Raw genomic sequence first — 15,465 nt, forward strand, 5'->3', positions numbered from 1 at the left:
ATAGCCGATTTACATTGAGCTGAATGAGCCAAAGACTTATATTGAATGAGCACAGGGAGAAATGGCTTGAGTTGCCTGCCTTGTTGTAGCAAGTTTAGCAAATGGTTGTCACACATACATGAGATGTTATTAATATAGTTTATTACACGGCTGTTCTTAACGCTGTAGGAAGCTCCATTCACTTGAATGGGGGTTCCCAACGTTATGCGGGCAATTATTTTCTGATAACAGACCGTTGCTATGAATAACAGACCGCTGTCAAGGTAAGTAAGTAAGTAAGACTTTATTTATATAGCACATTTCATACAGGAATTGCAGCTCTAAGTGCTTTACATAAAATCAACAAAAACAATAAAACAAGCGATAAAAGTAATAGATCTAAAACATATAACAAACCAGACTAGCCGCACTCTATCTGCGGTCTCTCGAATCCGTCTTGGACCGAGCTGCACTTGCGGTTTCCAAACATATAACAAAACACATGCACTCTTGCAGTCTTTGTCGTTTCTCAATTAAAATTACATTTTAAATAAAAAAACAAAAATAGAGTAAAATTATAATAATAATAAAAACTACAGAATAACAAAACACAATAACTCAACAAAATGAATAAAATGTAACACATTTTGTAACACAAGCAATAGTGCAAGTCAAACACAAGCCGCAATCTTTGCGGGAATACAAAGCAAATCTGTAAAAACAGTAATATAACTACTACCAGTTGTAAGGCCCTTCTGAGATAAAAATTAGTTAAATGCTTTGGTAAAAAGGTAGGTTTAAGCTGTCTTAAATGTCTAGCGTATTTGCTTCTCTGATATTTATGGGTAATTTATTCCATAGTTTTGGGGCGTAATTGGCAAAGGCAGCATCACCAATCTTCTTATGGCTGCTTCCGGCGACCTCTAATAGGCCTGCATTTGATGATCGCAGTGTTCTAGCTGGTGTGTAGTTTATAAGAGAGTTAGCAATGTAGCTAGGTCCTGGTCCGTGTAGAGCTTTGTATGTGAGGAATAGGACCTTAAAGTCAATTCTGAAGGTAACAGGGAGCCAGTGTAAAGTAGCTAGGACAGGACTAATGTGTTCTCTCCTTTTAGTTTTGGTTAATAATCTAGCTGCAGAATTTTGAATGAGCTGTAGTCTTTCAGTGTTTTTTTGGGGAAGACCAGCGAAAAGTGCGTTACAGTAGTCCAGCCGGCTGGATATAAAAGCATGAATTAACTTCTCTGCATCATTTTGGTCTGTGAATGGCTAGTACCTTTGCTATATTCCTCAGGTGAAAGAAAGCAGTTTTGGTCACTTTATTAATGTGGGAGTTGAAATTCAAATCTGAGTCCAGGATTACACCGAGACTTGTCACCTCTGGTTTAAGACAGGGGGTTAAACTTCCTAGATTCTTAGTAAGCATCTCTCTTTTGGATTTGGGGCCACATAGGACTTCAGTTTTGTCTTCATTTAATTTAAGAAAGTTATCATTCATCCATTTGTTTATTGCCAACAGGCAGCTGGTAATGGAATTGATGGCCGTTGCATCGTTGGGTTCAGTGGATATATATAGTTGTGGGTTGTCCGCATAGCTATGGAAATTCATGTTATGTTCTCTGATTATGTCACCGAGTGGTAACATATAAAGAGAGAAAAATAATGGACCTAGGCAGCTTCCTTGAGCAACCCCGTAGCAGTTCTCATGTTTCTTAGACCTATGGTCTCCTAAACTAACATAAAACTTCCTTCCTGTGATATATGATTTCATCCAGTTCAATACACTATCCGTGAACCCAATAAGCTTTTCCAGTCTATTGATTAGGATGTTGTGATCAATGGTATCAAATGCTGCACTGAGATCTAAAAAGGATAAGGATAGAGACTTTATTTGCATCAGAGTTTAGTGTGAGGTCGCTAATTATTTTGGTGAGAGCAGTTTCAGTACTGTGATATTTCCTGAAACCTGACTGCGAGACTTCCAGAATGTTATTTTCTTCAAGAAAAGAATTTAGTTGGACTGAAACTATCTCATCTGCCGCTTGTCCGGGGATCGTGTCGCGGGGGCAACGACCTAAGCAGGGAGGCCCAGGCTTCCCTCTCGCCGGCCACTTCCACCACCTCTTCCTGGGGGACCCCGAGGCGTTCCCAGGCCAGCCGAGTGACATAGTCCCTCCAGCGTGTCCTGGGTCTTCCCCGGGGCCTCTTCCCAGTGGGACGTGCCCGGAACACCTCACCAGGGAGGCGTCCAGGAGGCATCCTAATCAGATGCCCGAGCAACCTCAGCTGGCTCCTCTCAACGCGGAGGAGCAGCGGTTCTACTCTGAGCCTCTCCCGGATGACCGAGCTTCTCACCCTATCTCTAAGGGAGAGCCCGGACACCCTGCGGAGAAAGCTCATTTCGGCCGCTTGTATTCGCGATCTCGTTCTTTCTGTCACTACCCATAGTTCGTGACCATAGGTGAGGGTAGGAACGTAGATCGACTGGTAAATAGAGAGCTTCGCCTTTCGACTCAGCTCCTTCTTCACCACGACGGACCGATGCAGAGCCTGCATCACTGCGGACGTCGCACCGATCCGCCTGTCGACCTCGCGCTCCATTCTTCCCTCACTCGTGAACAAGACCCCGAGATACTTGAACTCCTCCACTTGGTTCAGGATCTCCTCCCCGACCCGGAGATGGCACTCCACCCTTTTCCGGTCGATAACCATGGCCTCAGATTTGGAGGTGCTGATTCGCATCCCAGCCGCTTCACATTCGGTTGTGAACCGCTCCAGTGAGAGCTGAAGGTCACAGCCCGATGAAGCCAACAGGACCACATCATCTGCAAAAAGCAGCTACCCGATCCTGAGGTCACCAAACCGGACCCCCTCAACACCCTGGCTGCGCCTAGAAATCCTGTCCCTGGCGGAGTCCAACCCTCACCGGAAACAAGTTCGACTTACTACCGGCAATGCGGACCAAACTCTGGCACCGGTCGTACAGGGACCGGACAGCCCCGATCAGGGAATCCGGTACCCCGTACTCTCGGAGCACCCCCCACATGAGCCCCCGAGGGACACGGTCGAACGCCTTTTCTAAATCCACAAAACATGTGTAGACTGGTTGGGCGAACTCCCATGTACCCTCCAGGACTCCGCGGAGGGTATAGAGCTGGTCCACTGTTCCACGGCCAGGACGAAAACCACATTGCTCCTCCTGAATCCGAGGTTCGACAATCTGGCGGACCCTCCTCTCCTGGACCCCTGAATAGACTTTTCCAGTACTTTACCAATAAATGGAAGGTTTGATATTGGTCTGTAATTTGCAAGTAAACTGTTATCCAATTTGGGTTTCTTTAATAGGGGCTTTACAACAGCTGTTTTTAAGGCATCTGGGAAGACGCCAGTTCTAAGGGATGTGTTTATAATGTCTAGCACCGGACCTGAGACACTATCAAACACTCGCAGAATGTTGTGGGTATAGGATCAATATCTGAGGTTGTGGAGTTAGATTCACTGACAATTTTTGAAAGTTCAGTAAGTGTGATACAGGTAAATGTGCTCATGGTTATGTTGCAGAATCTACTGATGTCAGTTTCGACCCCACTATTACTAGTACTAGCTCTGATCAAAGTTATTTTGTTCTTGAAGAACAAAGCAAGCTCTTCACATTTAACTGCTGAGGATGGCGGGGGGGTAGGGACAGTGTTTAGCAGCTGGTCAATGGTGGAGAAAAGAACTCTGGAGTTTCTGGCATTTTCTGTAATAATGTTGGAAAAATATTCTCTCCTCGCTAGACGGATGGTTTTGTTGTAGGTGGTTAGTGTATCTTTATCGATATTGTAGTGGATGGTGATCTTTGTTTTCCTCCATTTTCTCTCTGCTGCACGGCATTTTCTTTTTGTTTCACTACAATTTTTATTTCTCAGCCATGGGGAGGTTCTGCTTGTGGACTTGTTTTTGGTTTTCAGTGGTGCAACAGAGTCTAACACAGATAATAGTGCATCATTGAGGTTCTCTACCATTTCATTCAGAGAGCAATCATGATTAGTTGGTTCATATAGAGCAAATTGTTCAGAAAATTTCATCATAGCTGTATTGTCTAAATATCTTCTTTGGACTAAGAATTCTTTTGTGGTTTTTGTTGGGATAATTTCCACATTAAAAAGTATACAATGATGGTCTGAGAGGGGTAGATCAGTTATTGAGATGTTATTGATATTTAGTCCAGTTGTTATCACTAGATCTAGTGTGCTCTAGTATGTTTCCGTGCCGGTGTGTTGGGTCTGGTTGGGTCTGTTATGTGTTGAGTTAGATTGAGACTGTCTAGGAGATTTAAGAGCTCAATAGTTCTTGGGTCAGCTTATTTATTTACTTGGATATTGGTTTTGAGCTCTATAGCAAGATATTCATATGAGGTGAATTCACCTAGCTCAGTGATTTTGAACAATAGTTCAGAGGAGAAAATAGCTGCGACTCCTCCACCTTTTTTGGATTTCCTAGAAACTTGGTGGAAGCTTTAATCTGGCGGACACGCTTCTGTCAAAGTTGCTGTTGCCGTGTCGTTGTTTAGCCAGGTTTCTGTTAAACAGATGCAGTCTAATTTGTTTTCTTTGACCAGATCATTAACTAGAAATGTTTTGTTATTTAGTGATCTAACATTTAGAAGGGCCAGTTTCATCTGTGGGGTATCAACAGATAAAACAGGGGTTGATAAATCAGTTTGAAGAATATGGATAGTTCTGTGACTTCTAACACTAGTTTCAGGTTTGTAACCATGCATTTTACCATGCCATTTTCTGTTTGTGATGATGACCGGTATGTCTAATGAAATAGCATGGTGGCTGTCCTAGCGTAGCTTTTCATTGGGAAAGTCTATGTCACTGAGCTGTTCCATCACAAGGGAATTCATCCGGGGGGTGCAGATCTGTGCAAGGCCCATGTCCTTGCAGGAGGCTGTTTGAATGTTCTGTTCTGTTCCATGGGAGGTTGTTTGGAATGTGTCAGTCAGCTTAGACACAACACGGATAGGGGGAGCAACTTGATTTGTGGTCAGGAGCACGTGACTGATGTTTGCTGTTCGTAGTTGAGATCCTCTACGGTTTGGGTGGAGTCCGTCAGCTTGAAAACGGTCTGCACAGTTCCAGAACACATTGAATTTATCGATAAATCTCAGTTTGTGTGCCAGACAGACAGATGCTAACCATGTGTTGAAAGATAGTAGTCGACTGAAGGCTTCTTTTCCTCTTCGAAAGCATGCAATTGGTCCACTGATGAATACATCTTGATATCTGTTGTGTGTTCAGTAGCTGGGTGGAATGTTTTTTAAGTATCTCAGTGCCAGTTTTCATGTGTAGGATATCAAATAAGCCAGTGTGGATGATAATCTTAGGGTTGTTTGGTTTATTGTTGAGGATTGTTAGTACATCTGACGACAGTTCCTCGACAGATGTGTTGCTAAGACAAATATTTTCTGTCTTTGCCAGTTTAACATGTGCTGTCATCGCATCTCCAATCAAGATAGTGGCCATATGTGGTGTTGTGTTTGCATTTCTAACGTTTGCCTTATTTGTAGCTGTGGAGCCAGTTCTTATCTTATTTGGGTTAGCAATGATAGGTCCTTGTGCTAGACCAAGGTTAGCCACTGTGTCAGTGCTACCAATAGATTCTATAGTGCTAGCAACGTTAGCTCCTCTAAGAGCTGATGGGCTGTGGATAGTCTTAGCATACCTTGGATCTTTATAATCCTGTGATATTGTTGTCTGATTAGACTTGATAGGGGGTCGAACAGTGCCCCGAGAGGGCCTTGGAGTAAAATGGGGGACTCCCTGTCGTAGCAGACGATGATATGTTGGATTTGCATGTGTGTAGTAGCTACCATCATGGTGTGTGTTGGGAAAATTGAAGATGTAACTGTTATCCTGTAATAATAATGATTCTGTGTTCAGCATTCCTTGTCAGCAGAGAACCCTCTCCCCACATGACCTATACATGACACTAGGCTTACGTAGACAAACTGACCTAGGTTGATCATTAGTATGCTAGAGGTGCGATAAATGTGTTAACCTTATCTGTGCTGAGTGAATCATATGGTCAAACCTAGGGTCAGAGAACTCTGTAAGTTTCCACGTGCACGCGCACTCTGTCTCTGGGATCGATCATATTGACAGCTGATATGCAGGGGAGGAGACTTCTCAACAATAAATAGTCTTACTTGAAGACTTGTGAACCGGACAAACTTTGTAGCACAATGGCGTGTGATGTTTTTGTCTCCTTGTGGGCCGGCCGCAAGCAATAAAGCTTTCTTAAATTTGTTCACCGACTGACTGTGCAATGCTTGATAGATTAATATTTCTGACACAATGGTCCTTCGAGCCGGATTCCAACATCCATTCCACCATCCAGAACCCAAGAACCAAGAATTAAAATCGTGCAGACGTGCATGACAATGGAGAACCTCGCAGCAAAAATGGCTGTTTAAAAAGAGGCCAGGTTTTTTTGGGGGGGGTGGTGGAAAGGTGACGGAATTCTGGACTAGCTAAGAGGCACAGCTTTCGATGGGCAAGGTAAGAATACATTGTATATATATAGTCGACTGTTTTATTTTAGGCCTATGTTGAGAAAAAAACTCCACAGTGCAGTAGGTAAAGATGCACTCTGGTCCTATATCTGCTAAGACCCGGTGAAAATCCAGTGCAGCTAATATAGGGCGTCATATTTTACTGAGATCGGTATTGGTGGGGTATCCGTGAATTAAGTCATTTTGCTAAAACCTAACGTGAGGTGAAAGCGTGTGCATAATATTGGTGGAGCAAAGTGTTTTGAAAACTGATGCATGAGTAGTACTGGTGACGTAAATAGGCGGGGTTATAGTTACTAAGAACGTGGTGACGGGAGATCCGGGTAACAGTATTAGTTATAATCTGACCGACCAGAACTGAGATATTTGAAATATGTCTGAGTTTGGTGGTATTCCAATACCTAACCAAATGGAAAGATTGTTGCTAGTTCTGTGAGAATGCCATTGAAGTAAATATAACCTGTAAAAGTTCATAGCCTTATTGAGGAGGCTACTGTAAAGAATATACTCCGTGCACCACGAAAAAGATTAAATAGAAACAGACGCGCTATTATTTTTATTAGGCCTATGTTGTCAAGGGCAAAGGTGCTGCATATATGTGTTTGATGCTGCTGAGGTTGTTTTGCTGAAATGTTTGAGTTTGGTGGTATTAATATTTACCTAATCAAATGGACTAGTTGAAGACTTGCCCAACCAGAACTCTGATATGTGTAAACATCTCTGACGAGTAATCTTAGGTGCATATGTAGACTTTGGACCAAGTTTTATGTTGTTATTAAAATAGTACTAAGAGTTGATAGAATTGTAAATATCGAGGTTCTATGTAAATATAACCATGGTTAATTGTTTTAAAAGTTGTACAGTGGATGTGTGAAATGCTTATAAATATGGAAACCAAAATTCGGGTTCAATGGTGAAATTGAAGTTTGAATTCCGTTTTTGGGGGTTAAAGAGTGAGGAGAATGTCGTCATTTTTGTCTCAAATGTGTCTCAAAGAAGGCTGACATGATTCTAGGAATTTGCCAGTCCGCTGTCTGTTGAATAATGTCAGAAAAATTGCCAGAAAGACAGCGCTTGGATCGGAAAGATCAAGGCTGTGGTTTCGTGAGTGTCCAGAGAGACAGGAAAAATGGCAAATGTATTTGTCATAGTTTACGGACAGAATCAACAGCGATGGCGGCGGGTACAGGCTAGTAAAGGAATTGCAGCTTGACATATGAGATCAAAGATGAGTAACCGCATGACGCATGCGCAGAGAAATTGAGAGATTGAAAAGACGCAAATTTAGAGAAATAGGCGAATTTGATATTAATTTGGTGACTTTTAAAATATGGTACGTGATGAGTATTTTGAAATATTTGCTAACAAGGTTTTTGGTTGTTTGAGTACATTTTACATGAGTTTCAGAAATTCAGAGGAAAGGTGGGGGCTAAAAGTGTCCCGTTACGTTGAAGTTTTACAAAGGTGATCCCAGAGGGTAATTCTGCATAATTATGTGAGTATTAATGCTGAAGGATGTGTCCGTTTGGATGAATTCGAAGTTTGGTGGTTAACAAATGTGTGATCAACATTTGTTGTAATTCCTAGCCAAACAGGGAGGTTTTTGGAACCTTTCCGACCAGAACTTGTATTTATAAGCGGCATATCTGTGTGAAGGTATTCAATAAGAATGCAGAAATTACACCCCTGGTTTATACATTGGTTCTAATACATACAATCAGAAGAGTTATAGAGCAAAATTAAGTGAATAGAAGATAAACGCCAACCATCTGTGTTGTTCAAAGAAAAAATAAGAAAAAAAAGTTTTTGCTTTGTTCCAGAGCGCGCTGTTTGTTTGATTCGAGTTTGAAGCGGGCGCTGATGGAAACAGTGATAAATTTGAGTTATTAAAAATTAAGAGTAATTGAGAAAGTAACAAGAGTGTTGCATTAAATCATAATACAAACTACAAAATATTCCAATTAAATATTTTTATTTAGGGTTTTTGGTCCGCAAAATTGAAATTTGAAGAATTGTCCGTGCATTGCGCATGTTGAGAGCGTAATGGCTGGTAAATATAGGGATATGGAGTATTCTGTATTCAAAATAGCAGAGAGGACACTTTGGAGATGCTTGTCACATTGTAAGAAAGTAAGGGACATTGATACAGGGACTGATTAGTTACGCACCACAGTCTTGAGGCACAAGTCTGACTACAAAGGGGAGTCATTCTCTTAAAGAAAGGCGCGTCTCAACCTCAGTGAAGAAACCAACGGCCAACAGAGACATAGGGTGTAGACTAAATAGGCTAAAAAGATAGGAGACAGTAAGCAGGGAAAGGTAGAAAAGATCACCCATTTCCTTGTCCGTAGTATTGTGACATCCGTGGTACCATATTTAGCTTACTGTTGCTAATATTCATAATAGTCTTCCCTATACTATGGTTTGAAAAAGTGATTGCTCCTGTATGATGCTCCTAGTGGAAACAATAGGACAGATAAAGACAACACCGCTGAGACGAGCAGAACACACTAGTATTAAGAACTGGATTTACCGACAGAAAATTAGTGGTTGGAATGGATGATGTTTACTGCTCGCAAAAAAGAGGGCAGTCCAACTGTCTTGCATGTGCCAAAGCTAGACCTCAACCAGGCACAGTGCTATTCCAGCTGAGTGATTAAACAGATTACACAGGTTTATAATGTGTGCTTCAACATTATAACAATAGTTTTATGTTTACTGAATAATGCAAGAGCATCTCATTGCTGTTCCCTATGGTTAAAAGATGCAATGTTTTAACCTCAGTGACTATCTACAAGGAAAGATGCAGATTTTGAAGAATTTGTTTGCTCAACTAGAAGTTCATACTGATAACATTGATTTTATTTTTCTGGGAATGCTAAAGCAGATGTGGCAGCAAAAGAGGCAGCCATACAGGATGTCTTAACATTAGGAAATGTGGATGACACTGTCTTGAGAGATATGCAAGAAGTGTCACCAAAATGAGGGGTTAGGTAAATTCACAGGAGGAACTTGTGATACTAAACAATCTATTTCGTTATGCTATAATATTGAGCCATGAGATGAATCATGTCTCAACAGGAGGGAGTGATAATGAAAGTGTTCATAGCATATGGAGTTCCAAACTATCCAAGAAAAACTTTAAGAAAAAACTTTTTTTAGCGTACCCTATTTGTGAGAAAACATAATATGCATGAACCTTATTGAGCTAAAGAAATGTTGTAAAGGTTCAGGAATGGGCCGATGATGAGTCAGTTGCTTTCAACTGACCTCTGTGAGAATGTAATTTTAATTACTGTGTAGTCTACTTCTTTTGAAATTCCAGACAGGAGAGAGATGCTGTCTCAATCCAGTGAGAGGTCCCTGACCTAATGATACTGGATTGTGGTGACGGATTTGACACGTTAAGTCCTGGAAAATGACCCAAGGTGAACAAGGTCATTCCTGGCTAGTTTCAGAGAGGATGGCATGGTACATGTGAGTCAAGCGTGCATTTTGTTTGAAGTGAAATTTAAGGAAAACTCCGCGCTGTGCCTATAGTACAGTGCGTTGAGGTTGCCGTTTTGATCAACTACACTACATTTTCTATGAGAAGATTACACAATCATCATGCACACAATCATGGCATCCGTTTCAACAAATTGGACTTTGAGAAACAAGGAGAAGTAAAGATTTAACTGTTTCATTGATAACAATGCAAATGTTAAATAGATTTAGAAGTGAAGTTTTAATCTTGAGATAAGTGAGAAACTTTTCTGTGGAATAAAATTTAGGTACAAACACTCCTATCATGATACGTTCTACCAGTTATGTAAAGATGTTCCAGCTGATTTGTTATGTTCCAGGGCAGTAGTTTGAATGTTTTGAGAACAGTTATAGACTGTCGGAAGAGGAGATAACAATACTGTTTCATTTGTGACTTAATGAAGTATTATTTGGGAGCTGCATTAAAGCTTAATGTTTTGTTTTTGAGAAACCTATTTGTACTACAGAAAGTTGATATTAATTTGAAAAGAAATAGAAATTGTGATGTGTCTTATCATGCAGAGGTTGTAAAAGACTTAGCAGCAGGCTGGAAAGAAATGTCTGTTGACCAAAAGTCCTGACCGCTCTGTAGGAGATCTGATTCGGGGGAGGGTGAGCTTCTTTTGCCATCTATAAAATGGAGATAAGTTTGACCAGGGGAGTACACCTGGAGACAAAATCTGGGGGACTTAAGGGTTAAACAGGTTTTTGTTTGGTTAAATGATGACTCCCTGACTTGGAGAGAAATGCTTATCACCTAACCTGGAGAGGAAGAGCACAATCAGGGCCTGGTTTCGACGGTCTTAGAAAAATCTGACTGACAGTTTACTGAATGGTTGATGGTTTTAGAGATGACAATGTTGACAACAAGTAGGCATGTTTTTATATCCTGATCATTTCTGTATTGATTTCTTTGTTACAATCTTTGTTTCTACTTGATTTTGTGTGAACGAGATCTGAGATGAGGTCCAACGCATCAGACGTCAAATGACAATTCTGCTTCGTGATGACGGGTTTTACCCAACACCATGGGCTTCCGTCATGTCCAAGCATTCACACCACTTGACTATAATGGTGTATAGTCTTATTGAATATGACATATTTTTGATTTTTATGAATCGTTTTGATTTTATGTATTTTTTATTTTAATTGGCTGTGTGTAGGCGTGGTTTTGGAATAACACCTTTTATTCAGGATAAACAGGAGGGATATGTTGGGAAAATTGAAGATGTAACTGTTATCCTGTAATAAGAATGATTCTGTGTTCAGCATTCCTTGTCAGCAGAGAACCCTCTCCCCACATGACCTATACATGACACTAGGCTTACGTAGACAAACTGACCTAAGTTGATCATTAGTATGCTAGAGGTGCGATAAATGTGTTAACCTTATCTGTGCTGAGTGAATCATATGGTCAAACCTAGGGTCAGAGAACTCTGTAAGTTTCCACGTGCACACGCACTCTGTCTCTGGGATCGATCATATTGACAGCTGATATGCAGGGGAGGAGACTTCTCACCAATAAATAGTCTTACTTGAAGACTTGTGAACCGGACAAACTTTGTAGCACAATGGCGTGTGATGTTTTTGTCTCCTTGTGGGCCGGCCGCAAGCAATAAAGCTTTCTTAAACTTGTTCACCGACTGACTGTGCAATGCTTGATAGATTAATATTTCTGACAGTGTGTCGGCACTCCGGGCTCTTCATGTTGGTTAGCTGCGTGGCTAGCACTCCTGTGCCTCTTCGCCTTGGATTCCACACACAAGGGAAAGAAAGTTCCCAGTGGTTCAAATCTGGTGATGCGGGAATAGTTTATGCCTCGCTTTTTTGGCTTTTTATCCTTGGTGCCAGTCCCATCTCCGATGAAGGTAGAGGCAGCGCTAGGCCTCTTTGGTTTAGCGCCAAGAGCAGGCCATGACTCATCTGGTCCATCGGCCGGTGGAGAGAAAGCTGGTTCCAAGGGTGGCTCATTAGCCGGTAGCTCAGCATCCGGGCTAGGTAGCATAGAATCTATAAAGTCTTCGTTCTCTCTGATATTTAAGAGGGTTCTTACTCTTAACTCCAGTTCGACTATCCTCTGAGTAAGTTGTTTGCAGTCGTTGCAAGCCATAGTTCTACAGGGAACACGCTTTACCTTGCTTGCCTGTGGTCAGTCTGGGAGAGCAGCCCAAAATACTTCTGTTCTCCTTGGGCTTCAGTTCCTCAGGTTGTTCCTTTTTGTGGTTGTAGTCAATTCACTTGATTTTGAATAATATCATCGAAAACTATCCAAATTACTGAAACTTCAGAGCATTTCTCCGTGAAGCCAAGCAGGGAAGCAAGCAGGGAAGGTCAGGGGGAGGAGAGGGAAAGAAAATGCGACTGCTTTCGTTGAGAGCAAGAGAGAAAGGAAAATGGCCTTTTTGCTTCTGATTCACGTCTTTCGTAGCACTCCGCAAGTAGTCCGGTAACTTTTCAACCCCAGCTTACTCTGTTGCTTAGCGACGTCGGCTGATTTGAAGCCTAACAGTGCATTCACACTGCAGCGACGCGATGTGAGCGACAACGTTTTCCCTTCATTTTCTATGGAGCCAGGCGAATTGCTTGCGTGGTGCATTGTGGGTAGGGAAACAACGCGACAGAGTCGAGATTTTCTCAACTTTGTGCAAATGAAGAGCGATTGTCGCTAGCGATGTCCAATCTGAGTGTTTGCTTGTTTCTTGTAACGTAGCAACCATGGTAAACATTTCTAGCTTTCTAGGTTTCAAAATGGAGGAGAAACTGTGTGGCTGGGTACCCAGTACTGTATGACACATCTCTGTATTCGTAGAGATATGTTAATATAAAAAATGATGCATGGTGCAAGGTTGCCGAAATTGTCGGTGCTCTTGGTGGGTATTTTGTACTTTCAAATTCAGTCTAGTCACATTACGTAACTTCGTTCTGTGGTAACTAGAGCTAGCCCACCACAGAAAGCCCACCAACCTGCTAATGATCAGCGAGATGCACGAGATATGTATCAAGTAGCCATCGGAATCTTCGATAAAGCTTTTGCATTAAGGGAGAACATACCAAAATCCCGTACAAAATTCTGGGAAACTGAGCCCAATGCTGGTGAAACAATAAATAATTTCATCACTCGCCTCAAAGTACTAGTGAAAACATGCAACTTCAATGCTGAAGCTGATAACCATGTAAGAGATTAAGTACTACTGCACATTAAAAATTCAGAGTTAAAAGCCAAATTATACAGAGAAGATAATCTCACATTGGATTGCCTTATCCAAGTAATTGGCTCATACCACCACAAGGAGGCGCTAATTCTCAGTCCTCCATCCAACACAAACCATGTCTCCAGCAGAGCAAGGCCCAAACTAAAGCCAAAGTCAGCATCACAGTCAGGGTGCTACAAATGTGGTGCACAAGGACACATAGGTCGCAAATGCATCCGGTCTAAGAACCACAAGTGCAGCCACTGTGGCAAAAAGGGTCACTTTGATGATCTCTGTTTCCACAAAGACAAATGCAAGTCAAACCCAGATGACAAGCAAGGATGATCCAAAGCAAAGCAAAGGTCGTAACAAAAAAGGCCAACATAGGGTAGAAGAAGAACGTAAGGACTCACGGAGTGATTCTGAAGATCTCTACCTATTCAGAATATCTAAAACAGGGGACACCTTAGACCTGCGCCTGAACGGTTTCACCTTACCCATGGTGATAGACTCTGGTGCTCACCACAACACGCTGTCCGTGCATGATTTCGAAAGATTACAGAAGGCTAGGCCCGAAGTCAGTCTGCAGCCTGCCTCCACCAAACTGTATTCTTATGCCAGCAAACAACCCCTCACGCTCTTAGGCAAGTGCACACTTGAAGTCCCAAACACAACGGCGTGCCACTGCTTCGTTCTTTGTGGTGCCACAAGCACAAGCATCACTCTTAAGCAGCAGAACCAGCAAAGACCTAAGACTGTTGAGAGTGGGCATCGGCGCAAACATCCTGAGCTGTTCTGGAGCCGACGTATGGTCAAGTCTACGCACAAAGTACCCTCAAGTCTTCACTGGGCTGGGGAAACTCGAGAACTACCAGCTCAGACTGAAAATTGATCCAGACGTCACTCCAGTCATTCAGCCTGTGCGTAGGATTCCATTCAATCGACGACAGCGCGTCATCGAAAAACTACAAGAGCTAGTGGACCTAGACGTCATTGAGCGAGTGTCAGAACCAGCTCACTGGGTAAACCCACTAGTCACTGTGGAGAAAAGGCCAGAAAATGACCGCAAACATGGAGATATGCGAATATGCATTGACATGCGAAGAGCTAATGTGGCCATCATCCGTGAGGGTCATCCAGTGCCTACCATCGACGAGACCATCCAGGAAATGGTCGGAGAAAAATACTTTTCCAAAATTGACCTCAACATGGCGTATCACCAAGTAGAGCGCCATCCTGACTCCAGAGAAATCACAACATTCGCTGCACCAGGAGGACTCTACAGATACAAGAGGCTCTTGTTCGGAGTGAACATGGCATCTGAAAAATTCCAACAGATAATCAGCCAAGTTATCAAAGACTGCCCAGGTGCATACAACATGTCTGACGACATAGTCATAGTTGGCAGCACAGAAGCTGAACATGACACAAGGCTGGCTACCGTGGTGCTATGTCTAGCTGAAAGAGGACTGACAGTCAATGAGAAGAAATGCCAGATCAAACTGACATCCATCAAGTACATGGGGCATGTCCTATCACAAGAAGGCCTAAAGGTGTCAGATGAAAAGGTCAAAGCCATCGGGCATGCTCCCCCACCAACTGATGCGTCACAAATGCGCAGCTTCCTCGGATTGGCTCAGTTCTGTGCAAAGTTCGTCTCACAGTTCGCCACCATAACTGCGCCTCTCTGGGAGCTCACTAAGCAAGATGCTGAGTGGAAATGGGAGAGGGAAGAACAGAGTGCGTTTGACCAGCTCAAAACCACTTTGATCAACGCCCCCGTCATGGCATACTACTCAGTTGGAAGACCAACCAGAATCACCTGTGACGCTTCTCCCATTGGCTTAGGCGGCATCTTAGAGCAACAACAGACAGACGGAGTCTGGAAGCCTGTCTATTACGCCAGCAGGAAGCTCACAACTACTGAGACACGCTACTCTCAGTTCGAAAGAGAAGCTCTCGGAGTATTCTGGGCCTGTCTGAAATTCAGTTTGTACCTCATCGGATGTGAATTCAAGATCCTCACAGATCACAAGGCGCTTGTGAAAGTGCTATCACCCAACTCACTACCCCCATCAGCCCGAGTGGAACGGTGGTTGCTGTACACATGTATGTCCTAACTGTACATACAGTTAGGACATGAAGGACATCAAGGAATGGGCCGAACAAAGAACCGACTGCGAACCAAAGTCTGTTGGCCTGAAATTG

General features: G+C 42.6%; 1 protein-coding gene across 2 annotated transcripts in view; it reads left to right on the forward strand.

The window, feature by feature from the left end:
- septin12 (septin 12) overlaps positions 1-15,465 on the forward strand; it is a 152,837-nt gene that overhangs the window by 99,803 nt on the left and 37,569 nt on the right. The window lies entirely within an intron of this gene.

The sequence above is a fragment of the Hypomesus nipponensis genome, chromosome 17, assembly GCF_054491055.1.
Source record: "Hypomesus nipponensis isolate SF chromosome 17, ASM5449105v1, whole genome shotgun sequence".
Lineage (NCBI taxonomy): Eukaryota > Metazoa > Chordata > Actinopteri > Osmeriformes > Osmeridae > Hypomesus > Hypomesus nipponensis.